We start from the raw sequence: 9,288 nt of genomic DNA on the forward strand, positions 1-9,288 counted from the left end.
TGCTATGAAGTGCTTCTGGCAAATAGATGTCAAATGCTCACATCCTGCAGTATCAGAGTTTACTGTTAGATCAGCCTCATTTGACTTTCTCTCCCACAGGGTGTTTAAATCCAGCTACTATACTCCCTGATCCAGACTTCACTGCTCCTGTCCATGTCAAGAACTGTTAGAAACTACTAAAACTGGCAGACCCGATCTTCAAGATGTGCCCCTGGGGAAGGTGGATGCCACCGTGTTCACAGATGATAGCAGCTTCCTCTAGCAAGGAGTACGAAAGGCTGGTGCAGATGTTACCATGGAGACAGATGTGTTGTAGGCTCAGGCTTTACCAGCAAACACCTCAGCACAAACAGCTGAATTGATCGCCCTCACTCAGGCTCTCCGATGAGGTAAAGATAAACGTATTAATGTTTACACTGACAGCAGGTGCGTCTTTGCTACTCTGCATGTACATAGAGCCAACTACCAGGAGCACAGGCTACTCACCTCAGTAGGAAATACTATCAAAAACAAAGAAGAAATCCTAGCCCTGCTTGAAGCCTTATGGCTCCCTCAGCAGGTGGCTGTGATCCACTGCAAAGACATCAAAAAGAAAACACGGCTGTTGCCTGTGGTAACCAGAAAGCTGATTCAGCAACTCTGGATGCAGCACGACTTTCAGTCACACCTCTAAACTTGCTGCCCACAGTCTCCTTTCCACAACCAGATCTGCCTGACAATCCCACATACTCAACAGAAGAAGAAAAACTAGCTTCAGATCTCAGAGCCAAAAAGAATCAGGAAGGTTGGTGGATTCTTCCTGACTCTAGAATCTTCATACCCCGAACTCTTGGGGAAACTTTAATCAGTCACCTACATTCTACCACCCATTTAGGAGGAGCAAAGCTAGCTCAGCTCCTCCAGAGCCATTTTAAGATCCCCCATCTTCAAAACCTAACAGATCAAGCAGTTCTCCAGTGCACAACCTGTGCCCAGGTAAATGCCAAGCAAGGTCCTAAACCCCGCCCAGGCCACCATCTCTGAGGAAACTCGCCAGGAAAAAAGTAGGAAATTGACTTTACAGAAGTAAAACCACATGGGGCTAGGTACAAATATCTTCTAGTACTAGTAGACACCTTCTCCAGATAGACTGAGGCATTTGCTACCAAAAACGAAACTGCCAATATGGTAGTTAAGTTTTTACTCAATGAAATCATCCCTCGACATGGGCTGCCTGTTGTCATAAAGTCTGATAATGGACCGGCCTTCACCTCATCTATAGCTCAGTCAGTCAGTAAGGCATTCAACATTCAATGGAAGCTCCATTGTGTCTATCGACCCCAGAGTTCTAGGCAAGTAAAACATATGAACCGCACCCTAAAAAAAAACTCTTACACAATTAATCTTAGAAACTGGTGTAAATTAAATAAGTCTCCTTCCTTTAGCCCTACTTAGAGTAAGGTGCACCCCGTACTGGGCTAGGTTCTCAACTTTTGAAATCATGTATAGGAAGGCACCACCTATCTTGCCTAAGCTAAAGGATGCCCAATTGGCAGAAATATCACAAGCTAATTTGTTACAGTACCCGCAGTCTTTCCAACAGGTACAAGATATCATCCTGCCACTTGTTCGAGGAGCCCATCTCAATCCAGTTCCTGAACAGACAAGGCCCTGCCATTCGTTCCAGCCAGGTGACCTGGTGTTTGTTACAAAGTTCCAGAGAGGACTCACTCCTGCTTAGAAAGGACCTCACACTGTCATCCTCACAACGCCAACGGCTCTGAAGGTGGATGGCATTCCTGCTTAGATTCTTCACTCCCGCATCAAAAAGGCCAACAGAGCCCAACTAGAAACATGGATCCCCAAGCCTGGGTCAGGCCTCTTAAAACTGCACCTAAGTCAGGTGAAGCCATTAGATTCTTTTTATCTACCTCACTTGTTTGTTTTTGCCTGTTATGTCCTCTATGTCTTCCTACTCCTCCTCACCTCTTTCACAAGAAGTGTATTTGCAAACACCACTTGGAAGGCTGGTACCTCCAAGGAAGTCTCCTTTGCAGTTGATTTATGCGTACTGTTCCCAGAGCCAGCCCGTACCCACGAAGAGCAACACAATCTGCTGGTCCCAGGAGCAGGAAGTGTCAACCTTGCAGCAAGATTTAGACACTCCAGGAGCCAAACTGGATGTAGAAGCTCCAAAGGTGCAGAAAAAGGACTCGAAAATGTTGACTTTCACCTCTGTCCTAGAAATCGCCCTGACACTAGCTGTCAAGGTACTTATCAGTTTTTCTATCCTGATTAGACATGTGTAACTTTAGCCACCTACTCTAGAGGATCAACCAGATCTTCAACTCTTTCCATAAGTCATGCTTCTCATCCTAAATTATGTACTAGAAAAGATTGTAATCCCCTCACTATAACTGTCCATGACCCTAATTCAGCTCAATAGTATTATGGCATGTCATAAGGATTAAGACTTTATATCCCAGGATTTGATGTTAAGACTATGTTCATCATCCAAAAGAAAATCATTGTCTCATAGAGCCCACCCAAGCCAATTGAGCCTTTAACTGATCTAGGTGACCCTATGTTCCAGAAACACCCTGACAAAGTTGATTTAACTGCTCTTCCACCATTCTTAGTTTCTAATCCCCAACTACCATGACGACATCTTCAACCCAGCCTAATGTCTATACTAGGCAGAGTACACCATCTCCTTAGCCTCACCCAGCCTAAACTAGCCCAAGATTGTTGGCTATGTTTAAAAGCAAAACTCCCTTATTATGTAAGATTAAGAGTAGAGGTCACACTTAAATGTGGCCCTTTATCTTGTCATACACGACCCCGTGCTCTCACACTAGATGTGTCTAGAAATGCTTCCTGTCTAATTAGTACCAGGTATAACTTATCTGCTTCTCCTTTTCAGGCTACTTGTAATCAGTCCCTGCTTACTTCCATAAGCGCCTCAGTCTCTTACCAAGCACCTAACCATCCCTAGTTAGCCTGCACCTCAAGTCTCACTCGCTGCATTAATAGAACTGAACCAGGACCTCTTCTGTGTGTGTTAATCCATGTACTTCCCCAGGTATACGTGTACAGTGGACCAGAAGGACAACTCCTCATCGCTCCCGCTAAGTTACATCCCAGGTTGCGCCAAGCTGTCCCACTTCTGGTTCCCCTCTTGGCCAGTCTGAGCATAGCTGGATCAGCAGCCATCAGTACGGCTGCCCTGGTTCAAGGAAAAACTGGACTAATGTCCCTGTCTTGACAGGTAGATGCTGATTTAAGTAACCTCCAGTCTGCCGTAGATATACTACATTCCCAGGTAGAGTCTCTGGCTGAAGTAGTACTTCAAAACTGCCGAGGCTCAGACCTGCTATTCCTCTCTCAAGGAGGTTTATGTGCAGCTCTAGGAGAAAGTTGTTGCTTCTATGCCAATCAATCTGGAGTCATAAAAGATACACTCCAAAAGGTGTGAGAAAATCTAGATAGTTGCTAACAAGAACGAAAAAACAACAACCCCCGGTATCAAAGCATGTTCAACTGGAATCCATTGCTAACTACTTTAATCACTAGGTTGGCTGGACCCCTCCTCATCCTACTATGAAGTCTAATTTTTAGGCCTTGTATATTAAATTAGTTTCTTAATTTTGTAAAACAACGCATAGCTTCTGTCAAACTTATGTATCTAAAGACTCAATATAATCCCCTTGTTATAACTGAGGAATCAACTATTTGATTCCCCAAAAACACAAGTGGGGAATGTAATGCGCAACCTTGTTTTTACTAATCCTGTTTTCAGACTCTCCCTTTCCTTTAATCACCTAGCCTTGTTTCCACCTGAATTGACTCTCCCTTAGCTAAGACAGCCAGACAGACTCCATCTTGGCTCTTTCACTGGCAGCCCCTTCCTCAAGGACTTAACTTTCACAAGCTGACTCCCAGCACATCCAAGAATGCAATTAACTTATAAGATACTGTGGCGAGCTATATCTGCAGTTCCCAGGAATTTGTCCAATTAATAATACCCAAAGCCCCGCGTCTATCACTTTGTAATAGTCTTAAAGCCCCTGCACCTGGAACTGTTTACTTTCCTGTAATCATTTATCCTTTTAACTTTTTTGCCTACTTTACTTCTGTAAAATTGTTTTAACTAGACCCCCTCCCCTTTCTAAACCAAAGTATAAAAGAAAATCTAGCCCCTTCTTCGGGGCCAAGAGAACTTTGACCATTAGCCGTCTCTTAGCTGCCAGCTAAATAAACAGACTTAATTCGTCTCAAGGTGTGTTGTTTTCTCTAACTCGCTCAGGTACAACATTGGCAGATGGAAGGCAGGGCTAGATTGCAGCTCCAGATAGAGCAGCATCTGGAGGCTTCCATTGTGAATTTCAGCTCCAGATTGACTGCAAGAAAAACCAGCAATACTGAGAGGACCCACAGACCCTCTGAAGGAAGTGGACTGCTCCTGCAGGACCCGGGAGATACCTCAAATACTGTGAGTGCCCCAACTGCAGAGGTGGAAAAGGGAGACTTTCCTCCCCCTAACACACCCTCCCACTGGAGAAGTTTCTGTTTGCGGGAGAGGTTTTCCAACTTTAGAATGAATTAGAGAGGGTTCCTTCTTTCTCTATCATGTGGAATAGTGTCAAAAGTAGTCAAAATAGTGTCAAAAGGATTGGTACCAATTCTTCTTTGAATGTCTGGTAGAATTCTGCTGTGAATCCATCTAGTCCTGGACATTTTTTGTTGGTAATTTTTAAATTACCATTTCAATCTTGCTGCTCGTTATTGGTCTGTTCAGAGTATCTAATTTTTCCTCATGTAAGCTAGGATGGTTGTATTTTTCTAGGAATTTATCCATCTCTTTTAGGTTTTCTTTTTTTTTTTTTTATGACTTCTTTTTTTTTTGAGACGGAGTCTCGCTCTGTCGCCCAGGCTGGAGTGCAGTGGTGCAATCTCGGCTCACTGCAAGCTCCGCCTCCCAGGTTCACGCCATTCTCCTGCCTCAGCCTCTCCGAGTAGCTGGGACTACAGGCGCGGTTTTCTAGTTAATGTGCACAAAGGTGTTGACAGTAGGCTTGGATGATCTTTTGTATTTCAGTGGCGTCAGTTGTAATATCTCCTGTTTAGTTTTTTAGTGAGGTTATTTGGATTTTCTCTCTTCTTTTCTTGGTTAATCTTGCTAATGGTCTATCAATTTTATTTATATTTTCAAAGAACCAGGTTTTTGTTTCATTTATCTTTTGTATTTTTAGTTTCCATGTCATTTAATTCTGCTCTGATCTTGGTTATTTCCTCTCTTCTGCTGGGTTTGGGTTTGGTTTGTTCTTGTTTCTCTAGTTTTTTTGAGGTGTGACCTTAGATTGTCCATGCTCTTTCAGATTTTTTGATTTAGGCATTTAGGGCTATGAACTTTCCTTTAGCACCACCTTTGCTGTATCCCAGAGGTTTTGATAGGTTGTGTCATTATTGTCAGTCAGTTCGAAGGATGGTTTAATTTCCATCTGGATTTCATTTTTGACCTGATGCCCATTCAGGAGCAGGTTATTTAATTTCCATGTGTTTGCATGGTTTGTAAGGTTCCTTTTGGAGTTGATTTCCAGTTTTATTCCACTGTGGTCTGAGACAGTGCCTGATATAATTTCAATTTTCTTAAATTTAGTGAGGCTCATTTTATGGCCTATTATATGGTCTATCTTGGAGAAAGCTCCATGAGCTGTTGAATACAATGTGTATTCCGTGGTTGTTGGATAAAATGTTCTGTATGTATCTGTTAAGTCCATTTCTTCCAAGTTGCAATTTACATCCATTGTTTCTTTGTTGACTTTCTGTCTTGACCTATCTAGTGCTGTCAGTGGAGTATTGACGTCCCCCACTATTACTGTGTTGCTGTCTATCTCATTTCTTAGGTCTATCAGTAATTGTTTTATAAATTTGGGAGTTCCAGTGTTAAGTGCATCTATATTTAAGATTGTGATATTTGGTTACATGAGTAAGTTCCTTGGTGTTGATTCGTGAAGATTTGGTGCACCTGTCACCTGAACTGTATACCCTGCACCATATTTGTAGTCTTTTCTGCCTCTCCTTCCCCCCAAGTCCCCAAAAAGTCCATTGTATCATTCACACCTTTGCATCCACATAGCTTAGCTCCCACGTATCAGTGAGAACATTTGATGTTTGGTTTTCTTTCCTGAGTTACTTCACTTAGAGTAATAATCTTTCATCTCATTCAGGTCACTGCAAATGCTGTTAATTCATCCCTTTTTAGGGCTGCATAGTATTGCATTGTCTATATATTACCACAGTTTGTTTAGCCACTCGTTGATTGATGGGAATTTGGGTTGGTTCCATGACTTTGCTATTGTGAATTGTGCCACTATAAACATGCGTGTGCAAGTATCCTTTTCGAATAATGATTTATTTTCTTCTAGGTAGATACCCAGTAGTGGGATTGCTGGGTCAAATGATAGGTCTACTTTTAGTTCTTTAAGGAATCTCCACACTGTTTTCCATAGTGTTTGTACTAGTTTACATTCCCAGCAGCAGTCTAAAGGTGTTCCCTGTTCACCACATCCACACCAACATCTACTGTTTTTAAATGTTTTGATTATGGCCATCGTTGCAGGAGCAAAGTGGTATCACGCTGTGGTTTTGATTTGCATTTCCCTGATCATTCGTGATGGTGAGCATTTTTTCATATGTTTGCCATGTTTATATCTTCTTTTAAGAATTGTCTATTCATATCCTTAGTCCACTTTTTGACAACGGTCAGCAAAGTAAACAGACAACTCACAGAATGGGAGAAAATCTTCACAATCTATACATCTGACAAAAGACTAACATCTAGGATCCACAACAAACTCAAACAAATCAGTTAGAAAAAAAAATCCCATCAAAATATAACTAAATGCCACCTGTATCCCAATAAATTATAGAAAATTAATAAAAATAATTTTCGTGTATTATTCAAGAGTAAAAATCGTATTAAAAATAAAATGGAGGGGCTTGTCAAGTCTGATATAAATGTATTATCCTAGACAGCTCAAGGAGGACAGGACTCCTAGGGGAATGTCTGGCTCTGGGTTGCCTGCAGCCCAGTCTCCCACACCTCCCCCTACCCGCCCCCCGCTTCCCCGACCCCAGCCATTGCAGTCTTACTGCTACCTCCAGGCCACCGCCATTTTTTAAAGAGGCCCCAGCCTGACTTCAAGGAGCAGAGCCTAAGTCAGCGCAGCTAATGCGCATGCGCCAGGCGCGAGCTGATTCTTGAGTCACAGTGACCTCCAGGGTCCGCCTGGTGATGGGTCCCTGAGGCGTGGCAAAACAGGACCCCTTCGTGGCAGTGCGTCGGTGTCGAGGCTCCAGCCTGACATCTCCAGGGGGTCGAGAGGAATGATCTCCGGATGTCAGGAGTCACGGAGGGCCGACCAAGATGAAGAAACTTCAGGAGGAGTCCCAGGGAAGCAGCGCGGGATCCCAGCCTCAGGCCTGCCCAGATGGTGTGCGGGCGAGTCTCCCCCCGCCCCGGCAACTCGCGCCCCTTCTGATCTCCAGGACAGGCCTGCAGTATGCCCGTGGGCTGCTCTCTTACCCGATTGTCCTTCTCGCGGAGAGCAGAACCCGGCAGCCTCAAGGGCTGCCTGGGGTTGGGTGTTTCTGTGCCGCTGCTGTGTGTGTGTGTGTGTGTGTGTGTGTGTGTGTGTGTGTGTGTGTGTCTCTCTCTGTGGCTGTGTGTGCCAGTGTGCGTGTGTGTTTTGGGATGAATATGCCCTGTGCGCTGGAGGGCTGTTTCTTGCATGTCGGCCTGTATTTGGTGAGCCTCTTTCTATGTCTCTGCCTGGGACGACTGACCAGCTGGTCTTTTTCCCAGGCGGTTCCAGTTTGGGTTTGTGAAGGCCTTGGCAATGCGGGTAGCTGCGATGGACCCGCAGGGGTTGAAATCTACTCCCCATCCTGAGAGGCCTCTTTTCTAGGATCAGGACGGCCTCACCACACCCAAGGACAGTATTTAAAAAAGCATCACAGGAGCTCATTGTCCTTCTGAGGGAGGAGTGCAGACGGACCTCCAAGAAGACGGTTCTAACTCCTCCCGCCCTCTCTTCCCATTGAGAAATGGAGCCCCAGCGCGACACAGGCTTGGAGAAGAAGTCGAGAACGGGACGTGGCAAGGATCTCTGTCACTCCAACGCTGGCCTTTCTGGCCAAGTCACCCGTTTGGCACTCCTTCCCGGAAGCCCATGGCGGTGGCATTGTGCTGTGTCCCGCCTGGGCTCTGACCTCTACTCTGTCCTCCCTCTTGCTCTGTCTGCCATGTTTCTGATGGGCCTGGATGCTTCTGGGTCTGGCTCAGTGTCTTCCACAGTGAACACTTTTGAGTCCATCAGGGAGAAACTGCGTGGAAATCCGTTTCATGATTGTTGTCATCACAAATCATCAAAATGTCATCTGATAGAACACATTTTTCTACGTTAATTTACTTATGAGACATTTACAAGGGTATAGAATAATGTACTCAGTGAATGTAGTCGTCTCATTTAATCTTTAATGTTTTCGATGACGATATTTTTTGTTTTTTGAGACAGAGTCTCACTGTGTCACCCAGGCTGGAGTGCAGGAGGGAGATCACAGTTCACTGCAGCCTCGACTTCCCGGGCTCAAGGGTCCTCCAACCTCAGTTTCCCAAGTAGCTGTGGCTACACGCATGCACCACCATATCCAGCTTTTTGTAAATTTTGTAGAGATGAGGTTTTGCTGTCTTGCCCAGGCTGGTCCCGAACTCCTGGGCTCCAACAGTCTGCCCACCTCGGCCTCCCAAAGTGCTGGGATTACAGGCATCAGCCATCAAATCTGGCTAGGATGACTTGGTTTTCTTATTGGCATATTCTATATTCACCAAATAAAGTATCTACAGTCTCAGTCCAGGTAGGGTAAGCAAAAATAAATAAATAAATAAATAAATAAATAAATAAATAATCTACAGTAATTTTGCATACTTATATTCTAAATTTATATACAAATCCATAGCTTATATGGTCTAATTTTAAAGTTTTTAAAACAATATAAGTAATGGCCATGTAAATCTTTTCATAGCTTTTTTAAATTAAAATAGATTTGAAAGTGTACCTAAATTATTTTGGGTTTTTTTGTTTTTGTTTTTGTTTTTTGTTTCTGGAGTGCAGTGACGCGATCTGGGCTCACTGGAACCTCTGCCTCCCAGGTTCAAGCAATTCTCTGCTTCAGCTTCCCTAGTAGCGAGGATTACAGGCGCGTGCCACCATGCCCAGCTAATTTTTTTTTTTTTTTTTTGTATTT

At 44.0% G+C, this 9,288-nt stretch overlaps 1 long non-coding RNA gene across 1 annotated transcript; it reads left to right on the forward strand.

Annotated features, from left to right (window-relative positions):
- The first annotated feature begins 7,295 nt into the window (after positions 1-7,295).
- On the forward strand, positions 7,296-8,949 carry LOC116470422 (uncharacterized). Its single transcript, XR_009214135.1, has 2 exons — positions 7,296-7,475; positions 7,847-8,949. It is a non-coding gene; the product is annotated as an uncharacterized LOC116470422 (long non-coding RNA).
- Positions 8,950-9,288: the final 339 nt, after the last annotated feature.

The sequence above is a fragment of the Hylobates moloch genome, unplaced genomic scaffold (assembly GCF_009828535.3).
Source record: "Hylobates moloch isolate HMO894 unplaced genomic scaffold, HMol_V3 SCAFFOLD_6, whole genome shotgun sequence".
NCBI lineage: Eukaryota > Metazoa > Chordata > Mammalia > Primates > Hylobatidae > Hylobates > Hylobates moloch.